This window comes from Astatotilapia calliptera, chromosome 19 (genome assembly GCF_964374335.1).
Source record: "Astatotilapia calliptera chromosome 19, fAstCal68.1, whole genome shotgun sequence".
Taxonomy (NCBI): domain Eukaryota; kingdom Metazoa; phylum Chordata; class Actinopteri; order Cichliformes; family Cichlidae; genus Astatotilapia; species Astatotilapia calliptera.
The window spans coordinates 15,185,316-15,202,560 of NC_137440.1; the positions used below are offsets into that span (position 1 = coordinate 15,185,316).

The following is a 17,245-nucleotide window of genomic DNA, read 5'->3' on the forward strand; positions in this document are numbered from 1 at the left end:
TGTCTTAAATACTTCTCGTTAAGTGAGAAGTTGCTCACCAAAGAGTGACACAGGGAGAAGTTGAACGGGTCTCACAGACCCGATTACCATACAAGGGTTAAAAGCAGTAAATTAAAAGCAGAAAGACACAGGAAGTTGCCTGTTGTTTTACGAGAAGTTGCTCGTTAAGCGAGAAGTTGCTCGCTAAGTGAGAGTTGCTCACACAAACAAAAAAATTGCTAGCAATAAATTTAAAGTGACCTCAGCTGTGCCGCAGCGAAAATACTAACCTAAATCCTCCTAGCGTGTAAACCCCTCTGGAAATCACTGAACATGGGTCAGAATAATTCAAAGACCACAGACAGGTCCGATAAAAAATCTAAAGTACCTGTAAAACCAAAAATTAATAAAATACAAAATAAAGTCTCAAATAACGGCTCAGTACAACTCCCATTTCCGGTTACGTGTAACCTACGTCCGCGAATCGGTGAAGACGTCCATGATCACGTATCCAGAACATGCGGGAGTGCTTATGTGACTGACTTTGTTTACAACTTAAGAAGTTCAATGCATTCTAATTTCTTTTCGGAGCCTTATCCCGAACGATTATCGCCAGAAAACAGGTCAGTAGAAATGTTGAATATCATTTGTGATAAGAAAAGTAGTCTGCTTAAAAAGTCCTGTAGAAAATATATGATAGAATGCCGCGACGTGATGCATCAAATGTTACCGCTATGGACAAAAGGAGGGTAAATAATGACAAAGTCGCCGATTTCTTTAAGAATCTAAAGAAATTCCTGCTAACAATGTCCAGAGACAAAATTGACTTAAATGCAGTAACTATGTGTAAACAGAAGCCTGATGAATCTATCCTAGTATTCATAAAACGCTTTATGCACTGTTGGACAAGCTAGAGGTGCAAATTCAGCTCAGTTTTCCAGCAGCCGCAGACACCCAAAGCAAAAATGAATTTGTGTATTTCATTTAACATAAAGGGTGAAATGTTTGCTGACACTGATAACAGCTTATGTTTTCTCTGCCCTATGTACCGACATGATGGAGAAGGAACATCCTCTGTGTCAGCTGGACCCTCAGCAGAGAATGAACTCAACTTCCTTTTTGTCCGGTACTCTATGTCACACACTGTGCCAAAAAAAAAAAAAACGTGTACAGACGCCACTAACAGGTAATCCCATGACTGGGAGCCACACTTTTGTTTCTCTCACACTGTTCAACAACATGATAACTGCTCACACAAGTGAAGGTCAAACAGTGATTTTGTTACATAACTCAGACATAGGTTACGAAATATGTCGACACATAGATCTAACCTACCCTATCCACTGTACTATTTCTGCACTTATGTTGCCAGCTGAATACCAGAATATGACATTGTGGTCTAAAAGTGAGAATGATATAGGATTTATTGACTGTACACTTTATCACGTACACATATTAAAACACAAGAAGCAGTATATGTCAAGCAACATCCCCTTTCCACGGAAAAAGCCGCAGCTCTAGATGTCATCATAGGAGATTTATTGACTACAGGAGTAATAAAGCCCACACTCCTGTCAATCCTGTGCCAAAGCCTAACAAACCTGGCGTATGGCGTTTCATACAAGACTTAAGGCAAATTAATGCAGTCAACATTCCTCTGCCACCTCTCGTTTCAGATGTTCACAGCATATTGACATGCATTGCATACACACTTTACCGTGGTGGATTTATGCTCCGCTCCTTTTTCTCAGTCATGAAGACACACAGCCGTTATTTGCATTCACACATAGAAATAAGCAGTACACTTGGACTCGTTTGCCCCAAGGCATGATAGACAGCTCTGCTGCTTTCTCAATGGTGCTTCACTCCTCCAGGGCTGCACCCTGATCCACATGTGGATGACCTCCTCCTCTGTGCTGAAAGTGAAAAACTGTGTCAAACTGCTACACACATGCTTCTCCAGCACCTCCAAAAGACTGGCCACAAAGCATCAGCAAAGAAAATGCAGTACTGTCAGACTTGTGTTCAATATTTGGGATTCACACTGTCTCACGGAAAACGTTCCATGACTGCAGACAGGGTCAAAGCTGTGACCTCCGTCCCTCGTCCCACTACACAGAAGGAAATGTTGTCCTTCCTGGGCATGGTGAACTATTGCAGACAGTGGATACCAGACTGTTCTTTTCATGACCACATTCTGCGTGACTGTTGTAAAAAAGACAAGCCTCCTCGAATACTGTGGTCCACAGAAATGACTGCCTCTTTCAATGCATTACAGGGAGTGCTGACCTCCGCCACTCAAAGGTGCTGCCTGAATTGTTCAGGAATGCCGGCCTGCCTGAGGGCAGTAGCAGCTTGCTCTATCATGATAAGGGACTGCGGGAAGCTCACACTCTCACATGACACTATTCTACACACAAATCACTAGGTCACGACCATTGTAGCAAACATAACTACACAACATATGCAAATCTCACCATAAAAGCGAGCAGCACACCTGATTCGCCAGCACATTTATTGATCCTATGCTGTGTTCTTCTGACCGACAGGATGGCTCAGACAGGCTTGACGATCATGACTGCATGACACGTATACAGGAATCCACAGCACCATGTCCAGATTTAGAGCAAACACCTATCCCAGACTCAGCCACGGTTTATGTGGACGGGTCCTGTTCAAGGCCGAATGACAACTCATTTCTTTGTGGCTATTCAGTGGTAACAGTGCCTGACATCATACTAGAGGCTCACTCATTACCATTTCACTCAGCACAAAAAGCAGAGCTCATGGCTTTAATACGCGCCTGTGAGCTACATTTGGATAAGCATGTGACGATTTACACAGACAGCCGCTATGCATTTGGCGTTGTGCATGACTTTGGCACATTGTGGAGACAGAGAGGATTTAGATCTGCTGATGGAAAATAAATTGCTAAATTCTGATTTTGTTCAAAGACTTTTTCAGGCTATACAGCTGCCATCGGCCGTTGCAGTTGTAAAAACGAAAGGACACAGTACAGCTGACACAGACGAAGCAACAGGTAATGCTCTAGCAGACGTGACAGCCAAGGCTGCAGCTGCATCACAGCTCCCACCTCCGCAGGAAGTATTATCTGTCCCCATACAGCTGCCACTTGTTACACTCCCAGACTATTTAGACACAAATGTTGATTTAAAATTTATACAAGAGCAAGCCTCTGCATAGAATAATGACTGTACCTTAGATGACAGAGATGGCCTATACTAAATCTTAAGGGTTTGATTGCCCTCCCATATTCCCTGCTGCCAGTCCTTGTCCGACATTTTCACTGTGTGAGTCATGTCGGACAAAGAGGGGTAATAGGGGCAATAAAATTAAGATTTGTAATTGAGAAAACATCACATGCAGTAAAAAGCATATTAGCAACCTGCCTAACATGTGCGCGAACTAATGTAGGAAAATCAAAAGCAAAACATCAGCATTTACCACAACCAGATTTTCCATTTCATACATTACAAATTGATTTTATACATGCCAGCACAAGGAAGCATCAAGTACTTACTGGTAATAGTGGATCAATTTAGTAAATGAGTAGAAGCTTATCCAACCTCAAAAGAAACTGCAGAAGTAGTCTGTCAAAAGTTGAGCAATGAAATAATACCCAGATTCGGAATACCTCACCAGATTAACAGTGATAGAGGATCTTCATTCACATGAGAAGTAATTAAAAAATGTGCTAAAACTTTAATGACCTGGGTCAAATTACTTACTCAAGTCCTGTGTGAGATTAGAATGACTCAATCTGCAGTAACCAAATTATTTCCATTTGAAATAAGACTATTTCCAAGACCATGGTCAGCTTCCAGAGGGGCACCGCTAGTAGAAGGTGATGTATATTGCATTGTCCACTGATGTTCACAACCTGGTAGAAAAACTGAATAATAACTATCAGAAAGTTTGTCTCTCTCAGCTTTTCCCCTCCACAGTTCCACCAGTGGAGACAAGGAGACGCATGTTGGAGAAGCCACTAAAACCAAGGACTCTCTGGGAGGCCGCGCGTGTTCCAGCCCCAGACTGTATTGGCAGTGACGAAGAACCAGCATCCTCACAGACGGACAACCTCAGTGGATTCATGCCAGCAGGGTTAAGACCAGCCCAATCGGACCATCTCAGGCGTCGGATCAAGCAGACGACATCTCCGGCGAGCCAGCGCCCGGATCCAGAGCAAATAAACACACGGGTAGATGACATCTCCGGCGAGCCAGCGCCAGGATCCAATTTACACACACACACAATCACTGATTAAGACACAACGTCTGAAAGATCAACAACAAGGTACTCAAACATCCAGCAGGAACAGAAAGCCAAAAGTACCACATGATGTCTAACCTGATAAAGCCAGACTCATTTCATCCTGATAATGGAGAAAATGAAATGCCCATTGTCATCATACGACGCTTATTCAATGTCTCTCGAACCTGGGACCAGGCCAGGAGACAACTGAAGAACTGTTTTTCTTATATACTTTCTTATATATTTAGGTTATTTATCATATCTATCGCATTAACCTTAGGATTTCTCTTTGCTATTTTGTATTGTAAACTGCAACCATGTTCACATTTCTGCAGGTCATATTTTGCTGACTATACCTCATGCTCCATTTTGCAAGACACCTACTTAATGCACTCCTCACGTTCCCTAAAATCAGTAAATAGCAACATAGACGCCACTAATAAACCATCTTATGCGCCCTCTAGAACAGGAGCTAACGCCTGGTATGAAAATGCCAGAACAGCCGCTCGTGATTTAGGAAACAGTAACTGTTATGTCTGTTCAAAGGCTAATCCAGAACAGGTAATAGTAGGATACCCCATATCCGGTTTCCCCCTCACTGAGGGACTAGAGAAAATCAGCGGAAATAATGCTCTCTTTAAAGACGCTTTACAGTTGACTCTGAGCCCTCTCGACTGCCTACTTAGACACACACACACACCAACTAACCCTGAGACTCCATTAGGCGAATTATTGAAGTTATCTAATGACACCGCAGGGACCTGCGCCCCAATGAAACGCCCTAAGAATAGGTTAAAGCCCTCACTGCCCTTAGGACAGATCCCTCTCCATTTTAATACTAGTATGATATGTCTGCGCAGATTAAAGTTAACTGGCCCAGACACACACATAGATTACACAAAGGATAACTACACATTTTTCTCTGACTCCCCAGGTGCACGCTGTAATGAGACATGGCTAGCTGTCTCTGTGGCTGAAGTTTTATCATATCTGGAGGAACACACACACAGTTCAAGTTCGAGCAGAGACCCGATCATTGTTCCCCCAGACGGTGTATTAAATGACACTGACTGGGGGGAGTTAGTTAAATCACACATGGTCACGCGCCTGACCAGACCAATCCCACATGCTTATTGGATGTGCAATAATACTCTTAGATTAGCTTTACCTGTTAATTGGACCGGTACCTGTGGTCTAGTAACCGTTGATGTATGCTGTACTTTCATTCCCAATAATACCGCTCCTAACGGTTCATTCACACAAGCTATGAATAAACTTGAAGCATTGCAGATAGAACTAATTGCCAATACAGGTCACGGTCAGTGGCTACATAAGTGGCTACAGGACACGTTTGGAAGATGGAAGGAACTAATTGTAGCCTTTGTAACCGTTGCAGCATGTTTTTGATGATTATTGTCTGTTGTGTGATACCATGTATACGCTCTCGGAATTTTTGATATTAAGCTTGCTCGAAGGACCAGTTACATTTATGATTTGTTTCACATTTATGATTTATCTTTATATTATGTTATTACATTCTGTCTTTATACTATGTTATCATTACATGATAAAAGGGGAGAACTGTTATGATATTTTGATACCACGGTAAGCATTTACAGGATATTGTTTTATACAGGAAAACTGTTACTCAATAAGGCCGATCTACTAGTTGTTTTTCTCTTTCTCTGTGACCCAAGAATTAATGTGTAAGACTTACAGGCTGGTACCTCAAGGTCGAAAACACCACAGAGATGAGACCACTTCCTTACTCCCATCCTCCCTTTTTCTTTATCTCCTGGAAAAGGCTCGTTAAAGGCTAGGTGGTTTGTTTCAGAATTCACTGATGAAAGAACTCTGTATTCTATGTCTAGGAGTGTATTTTGCTGGGATGATCATAAATTATAGCTGAACTGATAAACTACACACAGGATACTTCTTGGCTCACAAGGCAGGAAGACGTTTCCTTATTTGGTCTGTACCGGTTTGAACTGGGAAAGCTGACACACGAACCTTTTTTCATCTATATAAACTGCTGTGTATCAAATAAACCTTTGAGTCGATTGGGAAGGCAACCTAAAGCAGTCTCTGTTTTCTTGTTCTCCCAAGCTGCTCCCGAGCTCGTACTAACACGCTGAATGGCATACCTGAGTGTTACTTTAAATAATTAGGAATCTTAGAAGGAAAGGACAGAACTCTGCTTATCGCTCACGCCACGGAGGAAACCCGGGAAGGCAATTTCCTTCAGTAACCTATGTGTCAGGCACACAATCAATTTGTGGTTATTATATACTTGAAATGATGACATACAAATCAATTTCTAACTTTTATACAATGTTTTTTTTTTCAGGATTATTCTGTCTGTTAAAATGAAACAACCATACAATTAGAGGCATTTGTTTCCCTTTGTAAGTGACCAAACTTACAAATTCAGCAGGTGATTGAATAATTTATATCCCTCACTGTAGATGCACTACTGCTTAAACACAAATATTTTAAACCTTTAGAATCCTAAGTAAGAGTTAGTGTAAAATTTTTCTGACACAGAAAATATTAATAACTCATTTTTTATACCTACAGTTCAGATCTATGCAGTTTGTTGAATAATGATAGACTGTACAAAGAAGGGAAAGCAAGCAAGCAATTTATTTATATAGCACTTTCAAAACAACTCTCAGCTGAAAACAAAGTGATGTACATATGACATAACAAATAACAATAGTGAAATAGTATATATATATAAAAAAAATGTAAATTTAATAAAAATAAAGACTTTGTCATAAGCCAGGGAGTAAAAGTGAGTTTTAAGACGGGCTTTGAAGGAAGACAATGATGGAGCCTCTCTTATGTGCTAAGGCAAATTGTTCCAGAGGTTTGGAACAGCAATAGAGAAGGCCCTGTTGTCTCTGAGCTTCCTCTTAAACCGGGGTACCTCCAGGAACAGCTTGTCAGCTGACCTGAGAGACCTAGGAGGGGCATAAGCATGAAGAAGCTCAGAGAGATAAGGTGGAGCAAGACCATTTAAACATTTAAAAACAAACATTAAAATTTTAAAATAAATTCTAAAATGAACAGGCAGCCAATGGATATGAGTTATATGGTCTCTCTTATGGGTTCCGGTTAGAAGTTGTGCAGCAGCATTTTGGATCAGCTGCAGACGAGAGAGAAGACACTGACTAACTCCAAAATACAGTGCATTACAGTAATCCAAACGAGATGAAATAAAAGCATTGATTACTGTTTCAAAATGCAGCCGAGATAAAATAGGTCTTAGCTTTGCCAATCGCCTTAGGTGATAAAAACTGGACTTGACAGTGGCCCTAATTTGAGTGTTTAATTTAAAATCACTATCCATCTTAAAACCCAAGTTAGTGACAACAGGTTTAAAATACTCTGCCAGGGGTCCCAAATCAAAAGTGGAGGGGTCAAAGGTCCACTAGGACCAAACACAATCACCTCAGTTTTGCTTGAATTGAATCTTAGAAAACTTTGGGCCATCCAAGTTTTAATATCATCTAGATATTAAAACTCAAGACATAATGGCTTGAGAATTCACCTGAATATATGTAGACTTTTCATGGTCAAATAATTGAGGATCGTGTCTTTGATATCAGGTACAAAGCAGGCAGGTTTAAAATGGCTTCCAGGAATTCTACTTCAAATGCTTAAACACTGGGGACTGCAAACAACAGAGAAGATGAGGGTAGCTTTGGATATGCACAACCACATGTGATTCTGTCGGTGCGAGACTGCCTGTGTGTCGCCAGTGTGTATAACTGTGAGGAGAGGACTAAAGAAGATTCTACTTCGGTAGAATGGTGTTGCATAAGACGTGCCTTGAGATACTTGATATGTTGTGTGAGAATGTTTCGCACATGGTAAAAAAGCACAGTTTAATGAGGCTGATGTCATGGTCAGACAGTGTCATCTTTTCTCTACCTTTCCTTGTCATTAATCTTGTTTCATTAACTCCGGTTCTCAAAGCAACTTGTGCGAATTCATTCAGCATTCATTTGGTAATAAAAATCCACCTCCCGCTATACATTCAGATTGTTTATCATGTCCCAAGCACATCACTTCCACACTGCTTACTGCTGGCACAATGTTACTTCCATATATGCATATAAATGTATTTTTATTAAACTCAGGTGTCATAGGTACAAAGCTTGCTAAATTAGAAAGAAAGATTTACTCTGCAGTGTTACACTCACTACATTACGCTGATGAATTCAAGTAAAAATAAATATAACCAGACTAAGAACACAGGAGTCTATATAACTATACTTGGTTCTTTTTTCATCATGATTCTAAACCTTCTTTCACTTCTAACGTTTTCCAAACCAGTACTACATAATAAAAAATGATCAATTCCTTACCAAGTCTACAGAAGCAGTGTGTGTACAACCACCTTTAGCAGCAATAACTTGAACTAATGGTTCTCTGTATGATTTTATCAGTTTCACATCATTGTGGATGAATTTTGGCCCACTCTTCTTTCCAGTATTGCTTCAGTTTACTGTGTGTGTGCTACTCTTTATACAGTAAGAGCAACAGCATTTTTATTTGGGCTGAGGTTTGGACTTTGACCAGGTATTGTAGTCTTTTCTTTTTCAGCCGTTCTGTTGAAGATTTACTGATGTGTTTGGGATCATTGTCCTGCTGCATGAGCCAATTTTGGCCTAACCTCAGCTGTTGGATATAAAGCCCCACACGTTACTCTAGGGCTCTAGATGGGCCTGACTGAGTAGTTTTATGACTTCTTGCCCATTAAAAGAGAAATAACTGTTCTGATAACAGAATGGCAGTTGGATCAAACAAAGACAAAAGAGATATATACTTTTTGTAAATGGCTCCTATTCCTCATGAGGCAAAACCCAGTTACCTTCCCCTTCCAAGCAGCAACATGCTGTCTCACTCCTTCATATCTTTTAGCATAGTTTTCAAATCTGCAAAAGATGTTACTTAATATTAACAATATGTCAGTCAGAAACATTTTGTTTGCAAGGTGTTACAGACCAAGAATTTATGTTTGGTTTGTCTTTGTGTGTCTCTTTATGGTAATCTCCATAGAATGCAAATAAATCAAATGAAATTGCCTGTTTTTCTGAACAAGGACATCTGTAACAAATGGAATCTTCTCCTCTTTGGATTAAAAATTTTGTATATTTACCCCAACAGATCCCATTTTTTATGGCTACAAGTATTTTCTCATCTTCATAGCCCTCCTCCTCCACCCCACAACACTCCCAGCTAACTGTAATTGAGCAGTTCTGCTATGTGTGAAACCACACTCTACATACTGAGACAAAAGTGGAGCACCTGGACTGTCAAGATGAGGAGCGGTGTGGTCTCTTTATGAGCTTAAAGAAACCCCCAGAGCTTTTAAAAATTGCTAAAATGGTTCCAAGTTCGGAGGGACATTACAGGGTGGAGTTTACATTTTCTCCCTGTGCCTTCAAAGTGCTCTCTCCATGTACTTGGCTTTCTTCCTTCAAGAAATTCATGTAATGTGTTAGCCCTGCAGTAGACTGGTGCCCAATCCAGGGAGTACCCTGCCTTCCACCCTATGACAACTGGCAAAGGCTCCCAACTGATAAAAATAATAATAATAATAATAATAATAATAATAATAATAATAATAATAAGTTCTTGGAAAGTCCAGTATTACTGGGTTAGAGTTAGTATTTCATGTTTATAGTTTCACATTCCGACACATACACCAGGTAGTTTGTCAGCTTGATGTATGTGACAGAAGCAGAAAAAGAGATCTAGAGTTGGAAGGAGACGTAGTTATGATTTGTATTTTGTTTCCCCCGTGTTGTCTCTTCTGATAGTCATAGACTGTATGTTTATAAAGTTTCTGTATATTTTTGTGTGTGGGGATGGATTCCCAGAGATAATGCGTTGTGAAGTAATTTGACAGCGTAACACAGTGAGAATGAATAGGCTGCAACAGAACAAAGCAACACACATCAGCTGCTCTGGACAGATAATCTAGTTAGGCTGCGGGTACACAACACCACTGAACAGGCTGAGGAGAGATTTAAGATTACAACCCAGAAGATGGATATCTGCTGATTCTGCTCACATGGTTTTGTAGAGCATGCACACATGCATGATTGTCAGTTAGTTTAGCTGGCAAACACTGACTTCTGGAGCAGAAGTTGTAGATTAATGGAACAATCAAGATCAAAACTTTCATTTAGAGAACCCATGCAAAGCTTCCAGATTTTTCTTAGGCAAATATTTTTCTTAACAGTCTAAAGACTTATTCTTATTGAGATTGTCACTTTAAACATTAGTTTTCTAATGCGTTTTTGAGCCTGCAGAAATATTTCACAGTTTGTATGGCCATGTCAATAGCAGTAGGTTAAAGGGATTGCTTTCTTCAAAATATAGTGACCCAGGAATACAATTAAGACCTTTACTGTACATAGCAGACATGGGATTTTGTTTTACTATTTTGTGCTTTGAAAATATTTTAAAGATAAAACTGTTTGTAATGCAGCCATTAACATGGACTGCATACTTTTGCTTGATGAATTTGTATGATTTTATTTTTCAATCAAGCTCAAAAATTCCAGCTTTTGAGCTGAAAATAAACAGATCCGACCAATCAGACCCATATGGTTAAAAAACCAAAAAAATCAATGTGGTCGTTTCAAATAATCAAAATAGTGTAAGCAAAGGTTTTTCTCTCTGATGTGTTTCTTTCTGAAAACAACACAGCAGCTCAGACAAAAAAAAAATAAGATTGAAAAAAAAATCAATATGTTTTAATATAAAAGAAAACGTTTCTGATCCAAATGAATGGATACTTTGTGTGAGCCTGTGCACTAAAATTCAGGTGAAACTCAAAACGCATTACAAGCTATTCCACTGTTTAAATGTGTGAAAACCTTTCTTGCAAACGTAATGCATACTTGAATCACATGGTGTGTATATATCATTTATATCAATCACAAGAAAAACACAAAAGGGCAACTTTTATTAGTACTTCACAGTTCGATAAATAAATATTTCAATACAGAGTAAATACTAAACCATTAGTACTTCATTTTTTAAATTTTTGTTACCATATAAGGATCAAAGGACATTTTTTATGTGAAGTGCACATTTATTTAAATGCAAATCATTATAACTTTTTTACAAGTTTCGACCATGTTGACTAACTCTTATACATTTGACTGTGATTTCAAACAGATAATTTTTATTCAAAGCTTAATTGTACAAATTCCAAAGTATTTTAAAATATTAATACAACAGCAGCGGTTCCTTGCTTTCCTTTAAGAGGGTGGACAACAAAACTGTAATTTATCATCTTTCAATCAGGATATTTATTTTTTAGTTTTGTGTGCAAACCATTATTTTGACTGCCAGAGTGCAGCATACTAACAATAAAAAAAAGTATGGGTGAATATTGTTAAAACATTTTCTTAATCTCACTTATCTTACTTATGTCCAAGTCTGGATTTTGGCTGAGAATGGAAGTTGAACAGAATTGTGGAAAAATAAGGATTTGTAAGTGACAAGGTCAAAAACCTTGTTATTTACAGGTATATTCAAATACTAATCTAATCTAATCCTAATCCTTGTAATACCCAATCTCAAAATGTACTAAACCTAAAGTGGGGCTGCATAGAAAATTCTAAATAAAAATATAAATATTCACAAGTGCATTATTGTTTAGAAGTGGTGCATACTGAAACATACACATACAGAGAAACAAATATTAGTCAAAGTAAAGAGTGGGCAGATGTAGACTGATTTTATGGAAAGACAGACCAGGTGTGACAACACTGAGAGAAGGGAGGTAAAGATGAGAACTGGGAAAGGAAGAGAGACAAATAGAGAAGAAGAAAATAGAAGTGATAGCAACTGAGGAATTGAGTGTTGTTTATATAGCATATTAGATGCATCTTTCCATGCTGGTCTGAATACAGCAGCTGTGTTTCTCTCTCTCACTCACACACACACACACACACACACACATATATGCACACAAGCAAAACTGTGACTTTAAAACCAATGGAGAGAGGCAGAGTAAATTTAGGCCACAGGTTTGGAAAGCGATTGATTGTATTCGTCTGCATGCGAGACTACAAAAATCACATCTCTTTACTGTACAAACAGTGGGCAAGGACTAAATTCTGGCTCATGCAGACAGTATTTTACTTTATGCTTTTAAAAAAAGACAGTGAGAAATCCAAAACTACATGTGGTGGCAAAAATTGAATTTAACATGAGAGTCTTTTATAATCTAATACGATATTTGCCAGAAGAATTTTGTTTTACAGGGAGATTTGAACAAAATGTCGAAATACATTACAAATAATTATGTGAAATATATAATTTTGGTACAAATAAACACTTTTATGCCAAGTATTATTTTTTTAATACTATATATGTTAAAATGTTATTTATATTATACTTATTATTATAAAAGGTTGATTACACTGTAAAGTGGAACTGGAACTGTGCAGCACTGTGGGCATCCTGACAAATTAACCTGAATCTAAAGCACATAAAGAGTCCTGTTGATGTGTTTTGTGTTCAGCCAAGGACTTGAATTATATCTTTGTGATTTGCCAAGAGGAGCTCAACCAGCAGTTCAGATTTTATTTTGTATTTTATGGAGCATGCATACATACATATAGGGCTTATCATGGAGCAAAGCAGCTCCTGTTTAGAAAACCTCAGCCATTTTTGTTCAAGATAGTGGAGGCCAGGCCTCTTCATGTAATACCCAAATACGTTTACCCCAGGATATCTACAGGTACAAATTGTCTGAAATTTAAGTTATTGTATAAATTGAAAACATCTAATAACTTTTTTTAACCAGTGAACTTATGATGAAAAAAGGGGGAAGCTTCCCATGCAGATTTAGAGGTCTGCTGAAAATGTATTTTCCTTGAGTTTAGATGAAGGTATTATGATATTCAACATTTGTAGCAGGAGCTATATTTCAACGGAAGACAAATCAGGTCACATACTTTTGACAGCTTCCTCGTACTGACCACTTTTCTGTTTGACATATTTTTATGCATGCAAAATGTGCTGTTTCAATTTTTGTAATACTGTAGAGGTACCAGTAATATATGCATTCATTTTCTTTGCATACCTGCTATGTCGGATTAGTGTTAAGTGAGGAGGTGGGAATTAGTAATAAATCACAGGGATATAATGCAGTTATTGCTATTAGAAATAACCAGACTGTGGTTAAAATTTACACAATGCTTATTTTAAAAAACGAAAGAAAGTCTGACAAAACTACTTGAACAATACACACACAGGATAAAGTCCACATCAATAACAATGATTTCCTTTAAACAAAAAATATGGAGGAAGTTGGTAGTTTACACATTTAATGTTAGCCATACATCCTAAAATAAATCACCCTAATCCAACCATAACACACCCTGCAAGTACTTGTCCCTATAAATCATTGTGCCTAGTTTTTTTTTCTTTAAAACTGCTTTTTGTAGGCTGCATTAGCCAAATAAAACTGTTGGCTTTTACCCAGTGTTGGGCTTAAGTCAACCCTGCTGGTAAACAGAACCTGTTATATCACTTAAAAAATGTAAAGCTGGTTAAAAAAAATGGAGGACTGGAAGCATGGAGGAAAAATGGGGCTATTAAGTGCGAGTAATTCATAGGCTTCTGTTCCCTTCCCCAGTCTTGATTTTAACATAGGCTTTTCTTGAGGAAAACTCCACAAGACATATACATGAAGGACCGTTTAACTTTTTGGAGGCTACTGAGCACATGTGACAAACCTCACACAGGTTGGTGGCATGTGTGAAACCATGCAAACCAACTTGTGTAACAGTATGGATTTTTATGTTAAATGACTGATCAGGCTATTGGCAGTCTTGCAAAACACCCAACCTCTTAACAGCAAAGTAATAGGTTTTCAGGAAATGTTTGGAAGTTAAATGTACTTTACTGAATTCAGATGTTATATGTGGAAGCACATATTGTATGTGTAATTGTTTTGACTTGCGTGGGCTGTGCATGTCTTTATTTGTTGAGCATGCATATCTGTACACGTGGGCGCACTTGTCGGTGTGTATAAATATCTTGCGCCACCTCAGGTGTGTTTGAAGCAGATTTTCAGGAGAATTGGAGATAAATCATGTGAATCCTTGCTGACATCTAAACCCTCCGAGTACTAATCAGCAGTAGTCTCAAACAAATGCGAACAGGCAGCGAGACGGCCTCTATGTGGGCTTCAATCATTGCTGCTGATGTCTTACTTTGTCTGTTTGTTTAACAGGTATTGGGGCTGCCGAGGAAGAGATAAGGAGCATATACAAATTGTTATTGTTCCAAAAATATTCTGCAGGATCTCTGCTAGATAAGATTCATTTTAACTGTCTATCCTGTGCTTGGGACAAAACTGGTCAGTGCTTGAAATCTTCTCCACTGACGTATCATCATGACCAGTGGTCACAATGCTAAAGGCTTTCAGGACGGAGAGAGCATGACTGTTGAAGGCGTATTATAATTTTGTGTTTGTGTATTTGAATTTTTTGTTGGTGGTCACTCAGGGTAATAGTACCAGGGTCATGTCCAATAATGACATTACAAAATGTCTTAAGATTTTTTCTCTTTGCTGAAAAGCTCAAAGACAGTTGAAATCCACCATCACCAGAATATAACTATGGCTACCTCTTAGCCTTAAGTGATAGATCCATGCTTTTATGTTGTTTAGATCAAATCTGACTCCAACATCTGTATCTGACTGTATCAAAAATCAAGAGTCATCAGAGCAGGCAACATTTTTCCAGTCTTCTACTGTCCAATTTTGTTGAGACTGTGCAAACTGTATCATCAGTTTCCTGTTCTGAGCTGACAGGAATGACCCTCAGTGTGGTCTTCTGCTGCTGCAGTCCATCGCCTTCAAGGTTCATTGTGTATTCAGCGTGCATTCTGAGATGCTCTTCTGCATATTGTGGATGTAACAAATGGCTGTTTAAGTGACTTTGGCATCCTATCAGCTCAAAGCAGTATGGCCATGCTTCTTTGACCTCTGGCATTTAAGCACAGAGAACTGCCACTTGCTGGATAATTTCTCTTTTTTGGACCATTCTCTGCAAACTTGAGAGGTGGTTGTCCATGAACATCCCATATTCAAACCAATTTGTTTGACCGTAACTACCATACTACATTCAGAGTCAATTAGTCGATACCTTGCTCCATGCCTAAATGCACTGAGTTGGGTCGGGTTCTTTTAAGAGAGAAGACTATCTAAACTCAGAGTATGACTTTTTCTTTTAATCAAGCAATCAAAGGTTTGAGTTTAAAAATAAAACAAACGCAGGGGGTCTGTTACTAAATAGCAAGCTGAAGGAAAAAAGGCCCCACACCCAGACAGTAAATGGTTTTTTATCATGTGTGATAAACAGGATACTAAGGTGATTGGTCAAAAGTTGGAGGAAAGTCATAGTCCTCCCTATTTGGCTGAAATCCAGCACTTCGGCTCATGTTTCTGGACATCTACTTATTTGGAGAGGCCACTTCACCCGTCACAATGGCAACCACCTCTGGTCCTCCGGTTAGACATGCATAAAGAGAGGAGTATGCATAGGGAGAAAGAGGGGAAAAGAGCACCTCTAACCCCACAAATCTACAGCTCTGTTTCCTCTAGCACAGCGAGGCTTAAAATTATTTACCTTCTGGTGCCTTCACCAGTCAGGCAGATCTTCCCACTGAAATTCCTCAGAGAACGGGTCTCCTCTATTTATGTCCATTAGTATCTGAGTATAGCAATCTACTTCTAAAACTACTCTACAATACATAAATATGTGGAGTAAAGTATAAAACAAGTGCGTGATGCTAATTGTGAGATAGTTGTGAAATATAAAATATTGAGGTATATTTGTATTAAAGATTATTAATTCCAACAGTTGCTGCTATATTATTGGCTGATTAGATATTTGTGTTAACAAGCAGTTGAACTGTGACGCTTTAGAGACTCCCCCCCCCCCCCCCCCCAAGATGCAATGATCCATTCCACATCCTATTTTCCATCAGTGTTGTTACCAAAGGTGAGGCAATTTTTCACTCAAAAAAGCAGCCTATTTTTGTGTGCATGCATGTGTAAATTGTCATCAAAAACAGAATTTGATTGCTCTGTGAGCAAACATAAATAAATATAATGATTTTCTGAGAATAAGTAAATAGAATATGGGTAAGGGTAAACCAAAGTTAGTGGTGTTTCAGTTTCAAACAAAGCTGAATAACAAAAGCAGATTCACCAAAAAGGGAAAGAAATGTAGTAGAAATAGCGTAAGCATGTGATGGGAAACATTCTTGACATTTTTTTCCTCATTGTTAAAAGATACATTACTAATATATCTTATATTTGGCTACATGGTTCTTTTTATAGGACCGTCTCATCAGCACAGAAAAAAACAACAGAAATTACATTAATTCAGACACAATAAGAAAGAAGGAGCTGGTGTGGAGACCGGCAGGAAAGCAGCTTGCAGGAAATGTAAGAAAATTTTGCCAATAGTCAAGTCAAGTCAAGTCAAGTCAAGTCAACTTTATTTGTCAATTCTGCCACATGTACAGGACATACACAGAATAGAAATTGCGTTACTCTCAAACCCTAGTGATTAGAAAAATGCAAATAAAATAATTAAAAAGTAAAAATTTAAATAAATACAATACAATTTTACGTATAACAAAAAAAAAAAAAAAAAAAAAAAGCTATGCAATATACAATATTCAAGTAAGAAGGCATAGTGGTGCAAAATAGGCAAATAGTGCAAATGGAGATTTAGTAGTGTATGGTAAGAGATAGTGTAACAGCAAAGTCTTATGAGGTAATGGCAGTCCAATGCTCCACAAAGTGACTGGAGCAGGCCAGTGAGTGCGTCAGAGAGTGAGTGTGTGTGTGTGACAGAGTTCAGTGAGACCGTGGTGGAGAAGAGGGGAGAGGGGGGCAGAATCGGGAGGGAGTTTAGCTTCCTGACAGCCTGATGGATGA

The 17,245-nt window shown here is 38.7% G+C and overlaps 1 long non-coding RNA gene across 1 annotated transcript; it reads left to right on the top strand.

Annotated features, from left to right (window-relative positions):
- Positions 1 to 466: 466 nt before the first annotated feature.
- LOC145422400 (uncharacterized) lies at positions 467 to 3,864 on the top strand. Its single transcript, XR_013903683.1, has 2 exons — positions 467 to 602; positions 3,795 to 3,864. It is a non-coding gene; the product is annotated as an uncharacterized LOC145422400 (long non-coding RNA).
- Positions 3,865 to 17,245: the final 13,381 nt, after the last annotated feature.